General features: G+C 41.1%; 17 non-coding genes across 17 annotated transcripts; 6 read left to right on the top strand and 11 right to left on the bottom strand.

Annotated features, from left to right (window-relative positions):
* Positions 1 to 231: 231 nt before the first annotated feature.
* Positions 232 to 303, bottom strand: TRNAT-UGU (transfer RNA threonine (anticodon UGU)). The gene has a single exon. It is a non-coding gene; the product is annotated as a tRNA-Thr (tRNA).
* A 589-nt stretch (positions 304 to 892) lies between these two features.
* On the bottom strand, positions 893 to 974 carry TRNAS-GCU (transfer RNA serine (anticodon GCU)). Its single transcript has one exon. It is a non-coding gene; the product is annotated as a tRNA-Ser (tRNA).
* Positions 975 to 1,386: 412 nt separating this feature from the next.
* TRNAI-UAU (transfer RNA isoleucine (anticodon UAU)) lies at positions 1,387 to 1,481 on the top strand. Its single transcript has 2 exons — positions 1,387 to 1,424; positions 1,446 to 1,481. It is a non-coding gene; the product is annotated as a tRNA-Ile (tRNA).
* A 1,160-nt stretch (positions 1,482 to 2,641) lies between these two features.
* On the bottom strand, positions 2,642 to 2,713 carry TRNAT-UGU (transfer RNA threonine (anticodon UGU)). The gene has a single exon. It is a non-coding gene; the product is annotated as a tRNA-Thr (tRNA).
* Positions 2,714 to 3,302: 589 nt separating this feature from the next.
* On the bottom strand, positions 3,303 to 3,384 carry TRNAS-GCU (transfer RNA serine (anticodon GCU)). The gene has a single exon. It is a non-coding gene; the product is annotated as a tRNA-Ser (tRNA).
* A 412-nt stretch (positions 3,385 to 3,796) lies between these two features.
* Positions 3,797 to 3,891, top strand: TRNAI-UAU (transfer RNA isoleucine (anticodon UAU)). The gene is made up of 2 exons: positions 3,797 to 3,834; positions 3,856 to 3,891. It is a non-coding gene; the product is annotated as a tRNA-Ile (tRNA).
* Positions 3,892 to 5,065: 1,174 nt separating this feature from the next.
* Positions 5,066 to 5,137, bottom strand: TRNAT-UGU (transfer RNA threonine (anticodon UGU)). Its single transcript has one exon. It is a non-coding gene; the product is annotated as a tRNA-Thr (tRNA).
* Positions 5,138 to 5,726: 589 nt separating this feature from the next.
* TRNAS-GCU (transfer RNA serine (anticodon GCU)) lies at positions 5,727 to 5,808 on the bottom strand. Its single transcript has one exon. It is a non-coding gene; the product is annotated as a tRNA-Ser (tRNA).
* Positions 5,809 to 6,220: 412 nt separating this feature from the next.
* Positions 6,221 to 6,315, top strand: TRNAI-UAU (transfer RNA isoleucine (anticodon UAU)). Its single transcript has 2 exons — positions 6,221 to 6,258; positions 6,280 to 6,315. It is a non-coding gene; the product is annotated as a tRNA-Ile (tRNA).
* A 1,835-nt stretch (positions 6,316 to 8,150) lies between these two features.
* TRNAS-GCU (transfer RNA serine (anticodon GCU)) lies at positions 8,151 to 8,232 on the bottom strand. The gene has a single exon. It is a non-coding gene; the product is annotated as a tRNA-Ser (tRNA).
* A 412-nt stretch (positions 8,233 to 8,644) lies between these two features.
* On the top strand, positions 8,645 to 8,739 carry TRNAI-UAU (transfer RNA isoleucine (anticodon UAU)). Its single transcript has 2 exons — positions 8,645 to 8,682; positions 8,704 to 8,739. It is a non-coding gene; the product is annotated as a tRNA-Ile (tRNA).
* A 1,174-nt stretch (positions 8,740 to 9,913) lies between these two features.
* Positions 9,914 to 9,985, bottom strand: TRNAT-UGU (transfer RNA threonine (anticodon UGU)). Its single transcript has one exon. It is a non-coding gene; the product is annotated as a tRNA-Thr (tRNA).
* A 589-nt stretch (positions 9,986 to 10,574) lies between these two features.
* On the bottom strand, positions 10,575 to 10,656 carry TRNAS-GCU (transfer RNA serine (anticodon GCU)). The gene has a single exon. It is a non-coding gene; the product is annotated as a tRNA-Ser (tRNA).
* A 412-nt stretch (positions 10,657 to 11,068) lies between these two features.
* On the top strand, positions 11,069 to 11,163 carry TRNAI-UAU (transfer RNA isoleucine (anticodon UAU)). The gene is made up of 2 exons: positions 11,069 to 11,106; positions 11,128 to 11,163. It is a non-coding gene; the product is annotated as a tRNA-Ile (tRNA).
* Positions 11,164 to 12,312: 1,149 nt separating this feature from the next.
* On the bottom strand, positions 12,313 to 12,384 carry TRNAT-UGU (transfer RNA threonine (anticodon UGU)). Its single transcript has one exon. It is a non-coding gene; the product is annotated as a tRNA-Thr (tRNA).
* A 589-nt stretch (positions 12,385 to 12,973) lies between these two features.
* Positions 12,974 to 13,055, bottom strand: TRNAS-GCU (transfer RNA serine (anticodon GCU)). Its single transcript has one exon. It is a non-coding gene; the product is annotated as a tRNA-Ser (tRNA).
* A 412-nt stretch (positions 13,056 to 13,467) lies between these two features.
* Positions 13,468 to 13,562, top strand: TRNAI-UAU (transfer RNA isoleucine (anticodon UAU)). Its single transcript has 2 exons — positions 13,468 to 13,505; positions 13,527 to 13,562. It is a non-coding gene; the product is annotated as a tRNA-Ile (tRNA).
* Positions 13,563 to 14,647: the final 1,085 nt, after the last annotated feature.

Here is a 14,647-nt window from a genome sequence, read left to right as displayed (position 1 = left end):
TTTGGCTTTGCCCGGAAGGGCTTGCCCGGCAGGGTGAGAATGGCGTTTGTCAGGCGTTCGTCAGGCGATCGGAAGGGGTGAGGCAATAATTTATAATTCAATGATCTTCATGATATTTTCTTGATAATATGAAAGCAGGAAAGGGAAGCTTGGCAATAAGCAATCCTAAAGCAAGGTGTGACTCCAGGGAAGAATGACTTGAAAACAACATACAGAAAGACTCATGTAAAAAGGCCCTGATGAGGCTTGAACTCATGACCCCTGGTTTACAAGACCAGTGCTCTGCCACTGAGCTACAAGGCCAGTCTGCACGCAGGATGTAAATTGCAACATGTATTCTTACTGAGGTATGAATATATCTATGATTTTGAGACTCTGTATGGAAACGTAGTTGCATATGAATGTCCACGTGCGCGCACACATTGAAGACCATGCTTAAGGCACTTTTTTTGGAAGTATGAAAAACTACATTTTCATATGAGAAAATAAGAGTTTTCGCATTCAAGACCATACCGATAGCTCTAGTTAGTATGTCTGCAATCAGTGACATATAGAGAACCCACTTATTAGAAATGATCTGTCTCTGTGGGGCAGACATATGTTAACAGTCATTCATTTGAGACGGCCTAAACTTTAGGAGTAAGAGCTGCTTTCTTATCAATCTATTTATCCAAACTGGTTAATAAGCCAGGAGTGAGTGAAAGGCAATCCTCTGGAAACTCCATGAAAGATCTAATTTCTATTACGCACAAAATACTTCACTTTATTTGACATATTTGTTAAAATGGAACAGTCAGATGATCCCATCTAGCGGATCCTGGCTCTGTCTTGAAAGAGAGTGTAATTATACTACAAGAAATGCTGGCCATCAAAAGAGACTCTGATGGCTTTCCGACGAAGGTGGGATTCGAACCCACGCGTGCAGAGCACAATGGATTAGCAGTCCATCGCCTTAACCACTCGGCCACCTCGTCTGCCCTACAGCCCCATCTGAAACCTTGCTTCACAAAAGGTACTGAAGTGTCAATATACTGTACCTAAAAAAGAAAAAAACAGCTGAGGCAAGATCTCACATTCCACGTCTTCCCCCAATCAGGGACCTACATTTCATTTTTGGGAAATTCTTACTATGTGCTAATTACAAATATTCATAAGATTCCCCTAGACTTTGTCAGAACTGTCAAGATATAATTCTATGGGGTTTTGAATAGACAGAGCATATGTTATAGGACAATTATAGAATCTATTCCGTTTGGACTGTATTTTTAATAGTCATGATAACATGCTAGCATGTGAGTCGATCTTGCACAGTGAATGATGGAGCAGTGTCTGTCATCTACTTGGTCAGCTGTAGATGGCTCACCTGGGGAGATGTGAAAATAGAGAGCTCCAGTGGCGCAATCGGTTAGCGCGCGGTACTTATACAGCAGTACTTGCACTGAGCCATGCCGAGGTTGTGAGTTCAAGCCTCACTTGGAGCAGCCGTGTTGTTTTTCATAAACCATTTCACAAAAAGTAAAGTTTAAACTCAGAGTATGGACGGCCCTTGCTAGAGAGTCTTTACTTCTTATAGGATCTACGTGTCCTACTCCTCTGGGTGCCAAATATCACATATCCTCCGCGATGCTCAGTTTAAACATTCCATGATGTGCCATCTTGCATTTCATGCAAACACCACATCAGTGCATTTAAAAATACATTTGTAGAATAATAAATATGATGAAAACAGTGTTCTCACATGATAACCATAAACTGAAGAGCTGCAAAAAATGCTGTATCAGCTACTTACAATAAAAGGTGACTCGAAAAAACTAGCAAAAGAAGAGCATCATCATATTATAGGTTCTATTCACCATCTTGAGTTGCACCATAGCAGCTTATGGTGCTTTTCTGCTCAGAGTGTGCCTCCAATCCCACATTCATTTTTAATTTCTTTGCAGTTTAAAAAACAACAATTACTGCTCGAAGTTCACTTTTCAAAACCATTCAACCTATTAAATGTATTTCTCTAACCTATGAATGTGGTCCATGTTCACTTTTCCTCATCTTCATCTCGATACTCCTTTCCCAGAAACCAGGTTCACTTCTTCATTCAACCCACCCATCCAAGGTCACCAAATCTTTGAAGCAAGTCTGCCTATTCTCCCTTTCTCTCTATGTACAAGATACCTTGTATCATTTGAATGGACAGCAGGAGAGAAGGATATTTATGGTGAGTGGGGGTGGGGTTTTGAGGAGTAACCTCATTTGCCTAAGAGCCGGGGTATCTGGGAAAAAAAGTATTTTATGGAGGAAGACTTTCACATCTCCTTGGTGAAATTTGTAGGGCCTTATAACATCCTTTCTGTGGATGCAGATTCAGTCGGAACAGAGGTCCTAGTCCTCGCTCTGCCTTTCAAAGGAACTGTAAATATGCATGGCTTATTTGGCTTTGCCCGGCAGGGTGAGAATGGCATTTGTCAGGCGTTCGTCAGGCGATCGGAAGGGGTGAGGCAATAATTTATAATTCAATGATCTTCATGATATTTTCTTGATAATATGAAAGCAGGAAAGGGAAGCTTGGCAATAAGCAATCCTAAAGCAAGGTGTGACTCCAGGGAACTATGACTTGAAAACAACATACAGAAAGACTCATGTAAAAAGGCCCTGATGAGGCTTGAACTCATGACCCCTGGTTTACAAGACCAGTGCTCTGCCACTGAGCTACAAGGCCAGTCTGCACGCAGGATGTAAATTGCAACATGTATTCTTACTGAGGTATGAATATATCTATGATTTTGAGACTCTGTATGGAAACGTAGTTGCATATGAATGTCCACGTGCGCGCACACATTGAAGACCATGCTTAAGGCACTTTTTTTGGAAGTATGAAAAACTACATTTTCATATGAGAAAATAAGAGTTTTCGCATTCAAGACCATACCGATAGCTCTAGTTAGTATGTCTGCAATCAGTGACATATAGAGAACCCACTTATTAGAAGTGATCTGTCTCTGTGGGGCAGACATATGTTAACAGTCATTCATTTGAGACGGCCTAAACTTTAGGAGTAAGAGCTGCTTTCTTATCAATCTATTTATCCAAACTGGTTAATAAGCCAGGAGTGAGTGAAAGGCAATCCTCTGGAAACTCCATGAAAGATCTAATTTCTATTACGCACAAAATACTTCACTTTATTTGACATATTTGTTAAAATGGAACAGTCAGATGATCCCATCTAGCGGATCCTGGCTCTGTCTTGAAAGAGAGTGTAATTATACTACAAGAAATGCTGGCCATCAAAAGAGACTCTGATGGCTTTCCGACGAAGGTGGGATTCGAACCCACGCGTGCAGAGCACAATGGATTAGCAGTCCATCGCCTTAACCACTCGGCCACCTCGTCTGCCCTACAGCCCCATCTGAAACCTTGCTTCACAAAAGGTACTGAAGTGTCAATATACTGTACCTAAAAAAGAAAAAAACAGCTGAGGCAAGATCTCACATTCCACGTCTTCCCCCAATCAGGGAACTACATTTCATTTTTGGGAAATTCTTACTATGTGCTAATTACAAATATTCATAAGATTCCCCTAGACTTTGTCAGAACTGTCAAGATATAATTCTATGGGGTTTTGAATAGACAGAGCATATGTTATAGGACAATTATAGAATCTATTCCGTTTGGACTGTATTTTTAATAGTCATGATAACATGCAAGCATGTGAGTCGATCTTGCACAGTGAATGATGGAGCAGTGTCTGTCATCTACTTGGTCAGCTGTAGATGGCTCACCTGGGGAGATGTGAAAAGAGAGAGCTCCAGTGGCGCAATCGGTTAGCGCGCGGTACTTATACAGCAGTACTTGGTCTGAGCCATGCCGAGGTTGTGAGTTCGAGCCTCACCTGGAGCAGCCGTGTTGTTTTTCATAAACCATTTCACAAAAAGTAAAGTTTAAACTCAGAGTATGGACGGCCCTTGCTAGAGAGTCTTTACTTCTTATAGGATCTACGTGTCCTACTCCTCTGGGTGCCAAATATCACATATCCTCCGCGAAGCTCAGTTTAAACATTCCATGATGTGCCATCTTGCATTTCATGCAAACACCACATCAGTGCATTTAAAAATACATTCGTAGAATAATAAATATGATGAAAACAGTGTTCTCACATGATAACCATAAACTGAAGAGCTGCAAAAAATGCTGTATCAGCTACTTACAATAAAAGGTGACTCGAAAAAACTAGCAAAAGAAGAGCATCATCATATTAAAGGTTCTATTCACCATCTTGAGTTGCACCATAGCAGCTTATGGTGCTTTTCTGCTCAGAGTGTGCCTCCAATCCCACATTCATTTTTAATTTCTTTGCAGTTCAAAAAACAACAATTACTGCTCGAAGTTCACTTTTCAAAACCATTCAACCTATTAAATGTATTTCTCTAACCTATGAATGTGGTCCATGTTCACTTTTCCTCATCTTCATCTCGATACTCCTTTCCCAGAAACCAGGTTCACTTCTTCATTCAACCCACCCATCCAAGGTCACCAAATCTTTGAAGCAAGTCTGCCTATTCTCCCTTTCTCTCTATGTACAAGATACCTTGTATCATTTGAATGGACAGCAGGAGAGAAGGATATTTATGGTGAGTGTGGGTGGGGTTTTGAGGAGTAACCTCATTTGCCTAAGAGCCGGGGTATCTGGGAAAAAAAGTATTTTATGGGGGAAGACTTTCACATCTCCTTGGTGAAATTTGTAGGGCCTTATAACATCCTTTCTGTGGATGCAGATTCAGTCGGAACAGAGGTCCTAGTCCTCGCTCTTCCTTTCAAAGGAACTGTAAATATGCATGGCTTATTTGGCTTTGCCCGGAAGGGCTTGCCCGGCAGGGTGAGAATGGCGTTTGTCAGGCGTTCGTCAGGCGATCGGAAGGGGTGAGGCAATAATTTATAATTCAATGATCTTCATGATATTTTCTTGATAATATGAAAGCAGGAAAGGGAAGCTTGGCAATAAGCAATCCTAAAGCAAGGTGTGACTCCAGGGAAGAATGACTTGAAAACAACATACAGAAAGACTCATGTAAAAAGGCCCTGATGAGGCTTGAACTCATGACCCCTGGTTTACAAGACCAGTGCTCTGCCACTGAGCTACAAGGCCAGTCTGCACACAGGATGTAAATTGCAACATGTATTCTTACTGAGGTATGAATATATCTATGATTTTGAGACTCTGTATGGAAACGTAGTTGCATATGAATGTCCACGTGCGCGCACACATTGAAGACCATGCTTAAGGCACTTTTTTTGGAAGTATGAAAAACTACATTTTCATATGAGAAAATAAGAGTTTTCGCATTCAAGACCATACCGATAGCTCTAGTTAGTATGTCTGCAATCAGTGACATATAGAGAACCCACTTATTAGAAATGATCTGTCTCTGTGGGGCAGACATATGTTAACAGTCATTCATTTGAGACGGCCTAAACTTTAGGAGTAAGAGCTGCTTTCTTATCAATCTATTTATCCAAACTGGTTAATAAGCCAGGAGTGAGTGAAAGGCAATCCTCTGGAAACTCCATGAAAGATCTAATTTCTATTACGCACAAAATACTTCACTTTATTTGACATATTTGTTAAAATGGAACAGTCAGATGATCCCATCTAGCGGATCCTGGCTCTGTCTTGAAAGAGAGTGTAATTATACTACAAGAAATGCTGGCCATCAAAAGAGACTCTGATGGCTTTCCGACGAAGGTGGGATTCGAACCCACGCGTGCAGAGCACAATGGATTAGCAGTCCATCGCCTTAACCACTCGGCCACCTCGTCTGCCCTACAGCCCCATCTGAAACCTTGCTTCACAAAAGGTACTGAAGTGTCAATATACTGTACCTAAAAAAGAAAAAAACAGCTGAGGCAAGATCTCACATTCCACGTCTTCCCCCAATCAGGGACCTACATTTCATTTTTGGGAAATTCTTACTATGTGCTAATTACAAATATTCATAAGATTCCCCTAGACTTTGTCAGAACTGTCAAGATATAATTCTATGGGGTTTTGAATAGACAGAGCATATGTTATAGGACAATTATAGAATCTATTCCGTTTGGACTGTATTTTTAATAGTCATGATAACATGCAAGCATGTGAGTCGATCTTGCACAGTGAATGATGGAGCAGTGTCTGTCATCTACTTGGTCAGCTGTAGATGGCTCACCTGGGGAGATGTGAAAAGAGAGAGCTCCAGTGGCGCAATCGGTTAGCGCGCGGTACTTATACAGCAGTACTTGCACTGAGCCATGCCGAGGTTGTGAGTTCGAGCCTCACCTGGAGCAGCCGTGTTGTTTTTCATAAACCATTTCACAAAAAGTAAAGTTTAAACTCAGAGTATGGACGGCCCTTGCTAGAGAGTCTTTACTTCTTATAGGATCTACGTGTCCTACTCCTCTGGGTGCCAAATATCACATATCCTCCGCGATGCTCAGTTTAAACATTCCATGATGTGCCATCTTGCATTTCATGCAAACACCACATCAGTGCATTTAAAAATACATTTGTAGAATAATAAATATGATGAAAACAGTGTTCTCACATGATAACCATAAACTGAAGAGCTGCAAAAAATGCTGTATCAGCTACTTACAATAAAAGGTGACTCGAAAAAACTAGCAAAAGAAGAGCATCATCATATTAAAGGTTCTATTCACCATCTTGAGTTGCACCACAGCAGCTTATGGTGCTTTTCTGCTCAGAGTGTGCCTCCAATCCCACATTCATTTTTAATTTCTTTGCAGTTTAAAAAACAACAATTACTGCTCGAAGTTCACTTTTCAAAACCATTCAACCTATTAAATGTATTTCTCTAACCTATGAATGTGGTCCATGTTCACTTTTCCTCATCTTCATCTCGATACTCCTTTCCCAGAAACCAGGTTCACTTCTTCATTCAACCCACCCATCCAAGGTCACCAAATCTTTGAAGCAAGTCTGCCTATTCTCCCTTTCTCTCTATGTACAAGATACCTTGTATCATTTGAATGGACAGCAGGAGAGAAGGATATTTATGGTGAGTGGGGGTGGGGTTTTGAGGAGTAACCTCATTTGCCTAAGAGCCGGGGTATCTGGGAAAAAAAGTATTTTATGGGGGAAGACTTTCACATCTCCTTGGTGAAATTTGTAGGGCCTTATAACATCCTTTCTGTGGATGCAGATTCAGTCGGAACAGAGGTCCTAGTCCTCGCTCTGCCTTTCAAAGGAACTGTAAATATGCATGGCTTATTTGGCTTTGCCCGGCAGGGCTTGCCCGGCAGGGTGAGAATGGCGTTTGTCAGGCGTTTGTCAGGCGATCGGAAGGGGTGAGGCAATAATTTATAATTCAATGATCTTCATGATATTTTCGTGATAATATGAAAGCAGGAAAGGGAAGCTTGGCAATAAGCAATCCTAAAGCAAGGTGTGACTCCAGGGAAGAATGACTTGAAAACAACATACAGAAAGACTCATGTAAAAAGGCCCTGAAGAGGCTTGAACTCATGACCCCTGGTTTACAAGACCAGTGCTCTGCCACTGAGCTACAAGGCCAGTCTGCATGCAGGATGTAAATTGCAACATGTATTCTTACTGAGGTATGAATATATCTATGATTTTGAGACTCTGTATGGAAACGTAGTTGCATATGAATGTCCACGTGCGCGCACACATTAAAGACCATGCTTAAGGCACTTTTTTTGGAAGTATGAAAAACTACATTTTCATATGAGAAAATAAGAGTTTTCGCATTCAAGACTATACCGATAGCTCTAGTTAGTATGTCTGCAATCAGTGACATATAGAGAACCCACTTATTAGAAATGATCTGTCTCTGTGGGGCAGACATATGTTAACAGTCATTCATTTGAGACGGCCTAAACTTTAGGAGTAAGAGCTGCTTTCTTATCAATCTATTTATCCAAACTGGTTAATAAGCCAGGAGTGAGTGAAAGGCAATCCTCTGGAAACTCCATGAAAGATCTAATTTCTATTACGCACAAAATACTTCACTTTATTTGACATATTTGTTAAAATGGAACAGTCAGATGATCCCATCTAGCGGATCCTGGCTCTGTCTTGAAAGAGAGTGTAATTATACTACAAGAAATGCTGGCCATCAAAAGAGACTCTGATGGCTTTCCGACGAAGGTGGGATTCGAACCCACGCGTGCAGAGCACAATGGATTAGCAGTCCATCGCCTTAACCACTCGGCCACCTCGTCTGCCCTACAGCCCCATCTGAAACCTTGCTTCACAAAAGGTACTGAAGTGTCAATATACTGTACCTAAAAAAGAAAAAAACAGCTGAGGCAAGATCTCAAATTCCACGTCTTCCCCCAATCAGGGAACTACATTTCATTTTTGGGAAATTCTTACTATGTGCTAATTACAAATATTCATAAGATTCCCCTAGACTTTGTCAGAACTGTCAAGATATAATTCTATGGGGTTTTGAATAGACAGAGCATATGTTATAGGACAATTATAGAATCTATTCCGTTTGGACTGTATTTTTAATAGTCATGATAACATGCAAGCATGTGAGTCGATCTTGCACAGTGAATGATGGAGCAGTGTCTGTCATCTACTTGGTCAGCTGTAGATGGCTCACCTGGGGAGATGTGAAAAGAGAGAGCTCCAGTGGCGCAATCGGTTAGCGCGCGGTACTTATACAGCAGTACTTGCACTGAGCCATGCCGAGGTTGTGAGTTCGAGCCTCACCTGGAGCAGCCGTGTTGTTTTTCATAAACCATTTCACAAAAAGTAAAGTTTAAACTCAGAGTATGGACGGCCCTTGCTAGAGAGTCTTTACTTCTTATAGGATCTACGTGTCCTACTCCTCTGGGTGCCAAATATCACATATCCTCCGCGATGCTCAGTTTAAACATTCCATGATGTGCCATCTTGCATTTCATGCAAACACCACATCAGTGCATTTAAAAATACATTTGTAGAATAATAAATATGATGAAAACAGTGTTCTCACATGATAACCATAAACTGAAGAGCTGCAAAAAATGCTGTATCAGCTACTTACAATAAAAGGTGACTCGAAAAAACTAGCAAAAGAAGAGCATCATCATATTAAAGGTTCTATTCACCATCTTGAGTTGCACCATAGCAGCTTATGGTGCTTTTCTGCTCAGAGTGTGCCTCCAATCCCACATTCATTTTTAATTTCTTTGCAGTTTAAAAAACAACAATTACTGCTCGAAGTTCACTTTTCAAAACCATTCAACCTATTAAATGTATTTCTCTAACCTATGAATGTGGTCCATGTTCACTTTTCCTCATCTTCATCTCGATACTCCTTTCCCAGAAACCAGGTTCACTTCTTCATTCAACCCACCCATCCAAGGTCACCAAATCTTTGAAGCAAGTCTGCCTATTCTCCCTTTCTCTCTATGTACAAGATACCTTGTATCATTTGAATGGACAGCAGGAGAGAAGGATATTTATGGTGAGTGGGGGTGGGGTTTTGAGGAGTAACCTCATTTGCCTAAGAGCCGGGGTATCTGGGAAAAAAAGTATTTTATGGGGGAAGACTTTCACATCTCCTTGGTGAAATTTGTAGGGCCTTATAACATCCTTTCTGTGGATGCAGATTCAGTCGGAACAGAGGTCCTAGTCCTCACTCTTCCTTTCAAAGGAACTGTAAATATGCATGGCTTATTTGGCTTTGCCCGGCAGGGCTTGCCCGGCAGGGTGAGAATGGCGTTTGTCAGGCGTTCGTCAGGCGATCGGAAGGGGTGAGGCAATAATTTATAATTCAATGATCTTCATGATATTTTCTTGATAATATGAAAGCAGGAAAGGGAAGCTTGGCAATAAGCAATCCTAAAGCAAGGTGTGACTCCAGGGAAGAATGACTTGAAAACAACATACAGAAAGACTCATGTAAAAAGGCCCTGATGAGGCTTGAACTCATGACCCCTGGTTTACAAGACCAGTGCTCTGCCACTGAGCTACAAGGCCAGTCTGCACGCAGGATGTAAATTGCAACATGTATTCTTACTGAGGTATGAATATATCTATGATTTTGAGACTCTGTATGGAAACGTAGTTGCATATGAATGTCCACGTGCGCGCACACATTGAAGACCATGCTTAAGGCACTTTTTTTGGAAGTATGAAAAACTACATTTTCATATGAGAAAATAAGAGTTTTCGCATTCAAGACCATACCGATAGCTCTAGTTAGTATGTCTGCAATCAGTGACATATAGAGAACCCACTTATTAGAAATGATCTGTCTCTGTGGGGCAGACATATGTTAACAGTCATTCATTTGAGACGGCCTAAACTTTAGGAGTAAGAGCTGCTTTCTTATCAATCTATTTATCCAAACTGGTTAATAAGCCAGGAGTGAGTGAAAGGCAATCCTCTGGAAACTCCATGAAAGATCTAATTTCTATTACGCACAAAATACTTCACTTTATTTGACATATTTGTTAAAATGGAACAGTCAGATGATCCCATCTAGCGGATCCTGGCTCTGTCTTGAAAGAGAGTGTAATTATACTACAAGAAATGCTGGCCATCAAAAGAGACTCTGATGGCTTTCCGACGAAGGTGGGATTCGAACCCACGCGTGCAGAGCACAATGGATTAGCAGTCCATCGCCTTAACCACTCGGCCACCTCGTCTGCCCTACAGCCCCATCTGAAACCTTGCTTCACAAAAGGTACTGAAGTGTCAATATACTGTACCTAAAAAAGAAAAAAACAGCTGAGGCAAGATCTCACATTCCACGTCTTCCCCCAATCAGGGACCTACATTTCATTTTTGGGAAATTCTTACTATGTGCTAATTACAAATATTCATAAGATTCCCCTAGACTTTGTCAGAACTGTCAAGATATAATTCTATGGGGTTTTGAATAGACAGAGCATATGTTATAGGACAATTATAGAATCTATTCCGTTTGGACTGTATTTTTAATAGTCATGATAACATGCAAGCATGTGAGTCGATCTTGCACAGTGAATGATGGAGCAGTGTCTGTCATCTACTTGGTCAGCTGTAGATGGCTCACCTGGGGAGATGTGAAAAGAGAGAGCTCCAGTGGCGCAATCGGTTAGCGCGCGGTACTTATACAGCAGTACTTGCACTGAGCCATGCCGAGGTTGTGAGTTCGAGCCTCACCTGGAGCAGCCGTGTTGTTTTTCATAAACCATTTCACAAAAAGTAAAGTTTAAACTCAGAGTATGGACGGCCCTTGCTAGAGAGTCTTTACTTCTTATAGGATCTACGTGTCCTACTCCTCTGGGTGCCAAATATCACATATCCTCCGCGATGCTCAGTTTAAACATTCCATGATGTGCCATCTTGCATTTCATGCAAACACCACATCAGTGCATTTAAAAATACATTTGTAGAATAATAAATATGATGAAAACAGTGTTCTCACATGATAACCATAAACTGAAGAGCTGCAAAAAATGCTGTATCAGCTACTTACAATAAAAGGTGACTCGAAAAAACTAGCAAAAGAAGAGCATCATCATATTAAAGGTTCTATTCACCATCTTGAGTTGCACCACAGCAGCTTATGGTGCTTTTCTGCTCAGAGTGTGCCTCCAATCCCACATTCATTTTTAATTTCTTTGCAGTTTAAAAAACAACAATTACTGCTCGAAGTTCACTTTTCAAAACCATTCAACCTATTAAATGTATTTCTCTAACCTATGAATGTGGTCCATGTTCACTTTTCCTCATCTTCATCTCGATACTCCTTTCCCAGAAACCAGGTTCACTTCTTCATTCAACCCACCCATCCAAGGTCACCAAATCTTTGAAGCAAGTCTGCCTATTCTCCCTTTCTCTCTATGTACAAGATACCTTGTATCATTTGAATGGACAGCAGGAGAGAAGGATATTTATGGTGAGTGGGGGTGGGGTTTTGAGGAGTAACCTCATTTGCCTAAGAGCCGGGGTATCTGGGAAAAAAAGTATTTTATGGGGGAAGACTTTCACATCTCCTTGGTGAAATTTGTAGGGCCTTATAACATCCTTTCTGTGGATGCAGATTCAGTCGGAACAGAGGTCCTAGTCCTCGCTCTGCCTTTCAAAGGAACTGTAAATATGCATGGCTTATTTGGCTTTGCCCGGCAGGGTGAGAATGGCATTTGTCAGGCGATCGGAAGGGGTGAGGCAATAATTTATAATTCAATGATCTTCATGATATTTTCTTGATAATATGAAAGCAGGAAAGGGAAGCTTGGCAATAAGCAATCCTAAAGCAAGGTGTGACTCCAGGGAAGAATGACTTGAAAACAACATACAGAAAGACTCATGTAAAAAGGCCCTGATGAGGCTTGAACTCATGACCCCTGGTTTACAAGACCAGTGCTCTGCCACTGAGCTACAAGGCCAGTCTGCACGCAGGATGTAAATTGCAACATGTATTCTTACTGAGGTATGAATATATCTATGATTTTGAGACTCTGTATGGAAACGTAGTTGCATATGAATGTCCACGTGCGCGCACACATTGAAGACCATGCTTAAGGCACTTTTTTTGGAAGTATGAAAAACTACATTTTCATATGAGAAAATAAGAGTTTTCGCATTCAAGACCATACCGATAGCTCTAGTTAGTATGTCTGCAATCAGTGACATATAGAGAACCCACTTATTAGAAATGATCTGTCTCTGTGGGGCAGACATATGTTAACAGTCATTCATTTGAGACGGCCTAAACTTTAGGAGTAAGAGCTGCTTTCTTATCAATCTATTTATCCAAACTGGTTAATAAGCCAGGAGTGAGTGAAAGGCAATCCTCTGGAAACTCCATGAAAGATCTAATTTCTATTACGCACAAAATACTTCACTTTATTTGACATATTTGTTAAAATGGAACAGTCAGATGATCCCATCTAGCGGATCCTGGCTCTGTCTTGAAAGAGAGTGTAATTATACTACAAGAAATGCTGGCCATCAAAAGAGACTCTGATGGCTTTCCGACGAAGGTGGGATTCGAACCCACGCGTGCAGAGCACAATGGATTAGCAGTCCATCGCCTTAACCACTCGGCCACCTCGTCTGCCCTACAGCCCCATCTGAAACCTTGCTTCACAAAAGGTACTGAAGTGTCAATATACTGTACCTAAAAAAGAAAAAAACAGCTGAGGCAAGATCTCACATTCCACGTCTTCCCCCAATCAGGGACCTACATTTCATTTTTGGGAAATTTTTACTATGTGCTAATTACAAATATTCATAAGATTCCCCTAGACTTTGTCAGAACTGTCAAGATATAATTCTATGGGGTTTTGAATAGACAGAGCATATGTTATAGGACAATTATAGAATCTATTCCGTTTGGACTGTATTTTTAATAGTCATGATAACATGCAAGCATGTGAGTCGATCTTGCACAGTGAATGATGGAGCAGTGTCTGTCATCTACTTGGTCAGCTGTAGATGGCTCACCTGGGGAGATGTGAAAAGAGAGAGCTCCAGTGGCGCAATCGGTTAGCGTGCGGTACTTATACAGCAGTACTTGCACTGAGCCATGCCGAGGTTGTGAGTTCGAGCCTCACCTGGAGCAGCCGTGTTGTTTTTCATAAACCATTTCACAAAAAGTAAAGTTTAAACTCAGAGTATGGACGGCCCTTGCTAGAGAGTCTTTACTTCTTATAGGATCTACGTGTCCTACTCCTCTGGGTGCCAAATATCACATATCCTCCGCGATGCTCAGTTTAAACATTCCATGATGTGCCATCTTGCATTTCATGCAAACACCACATCAGTGCATTTAAAAATACATTTGTAGAATAATAAATATGATGAAAACAGTGTTCTCACATGATAACCATAAACTGAAGAGCTGCAAAAAATGCTGTATCAGCTACTTACAATAAAAGGTGACTCGAAAAAACTAGCAAAAGAAGAGCATCATCATATTAAAGGTTCTATTCACCATCTTGAGTTGCACCATAGCAGCTTATGGTGCTTTTCTGCTCAGAGTGTGCCTCCAATCCCACATTCATTTTTAATTTCTTTGCAGTTTAAAAAACAACAATTACTGCTCGAAGTTCACTTTTCAAAACCATTCAACCTATTAAATGTATTTCTCTAACCTATGAATGTGGTCCATGTTCACTTTTCCTCATCTTCATCTCGATACTCCTTTCCCAGAAACCAGGTTCACTTCTTCATTCAACCCACCCATCCAAGGTCACCAAATCTTTGAAGCAAGTCTGCCTATTCTCCCTTTCTCTCTATGTACAAGATACCTTGTATCATTTGAATGGACAGCAGGAGAGAAGGATATTTATGGTGAGTGGGGGTGGGGTTTTGAGGAGTAACCTCATTTGCCTAAGAGCCGGGGTATCTGGGAAAAAAAGTATTTTATGGGGGAAGACTTTCACATCTCCTTGGTGAAATTTGTAGGGCCTTATAACATCCTTTCTGTGGATGCAGATTCAGTCGGAACAGAGGTCCTAGTCCTCGCTCTGCCTTTCAAAGGAACTGTAAATATGCATGGCTTATTTGGCTTTGCCCGGCAGGGCTTGCCCGGCAGGGTGAGAATGGCGTTTGTCAGGCGTTCGTCAGGCGATCGGAAGGGGTGAGGCAATAATTTATAATTCAATGATCTTCATGATATTTTCTTGATAATATGAAAGCAGGAAA

The sequence above is a fragment of the Triturus cristatus genome, chromosome 12 (assembly GCF_964204655.1).
Source record: "Triturus cristatus chromosome 12, aTriCri1.1, whole genome shotgun sequence".
Classification (NCBI taxonomy): domain Eukaryota; kingdom Metazoa; phylum Chordata; class Amphibia; order Caudata; family Salamandridae; genus Triturus; species Triturus cristatus.
The sequence above is the reverse complement of the archived record's forward strand: the minus strand, read 5'-3'. Positions and strand labels throughout refer to the sequence as shown.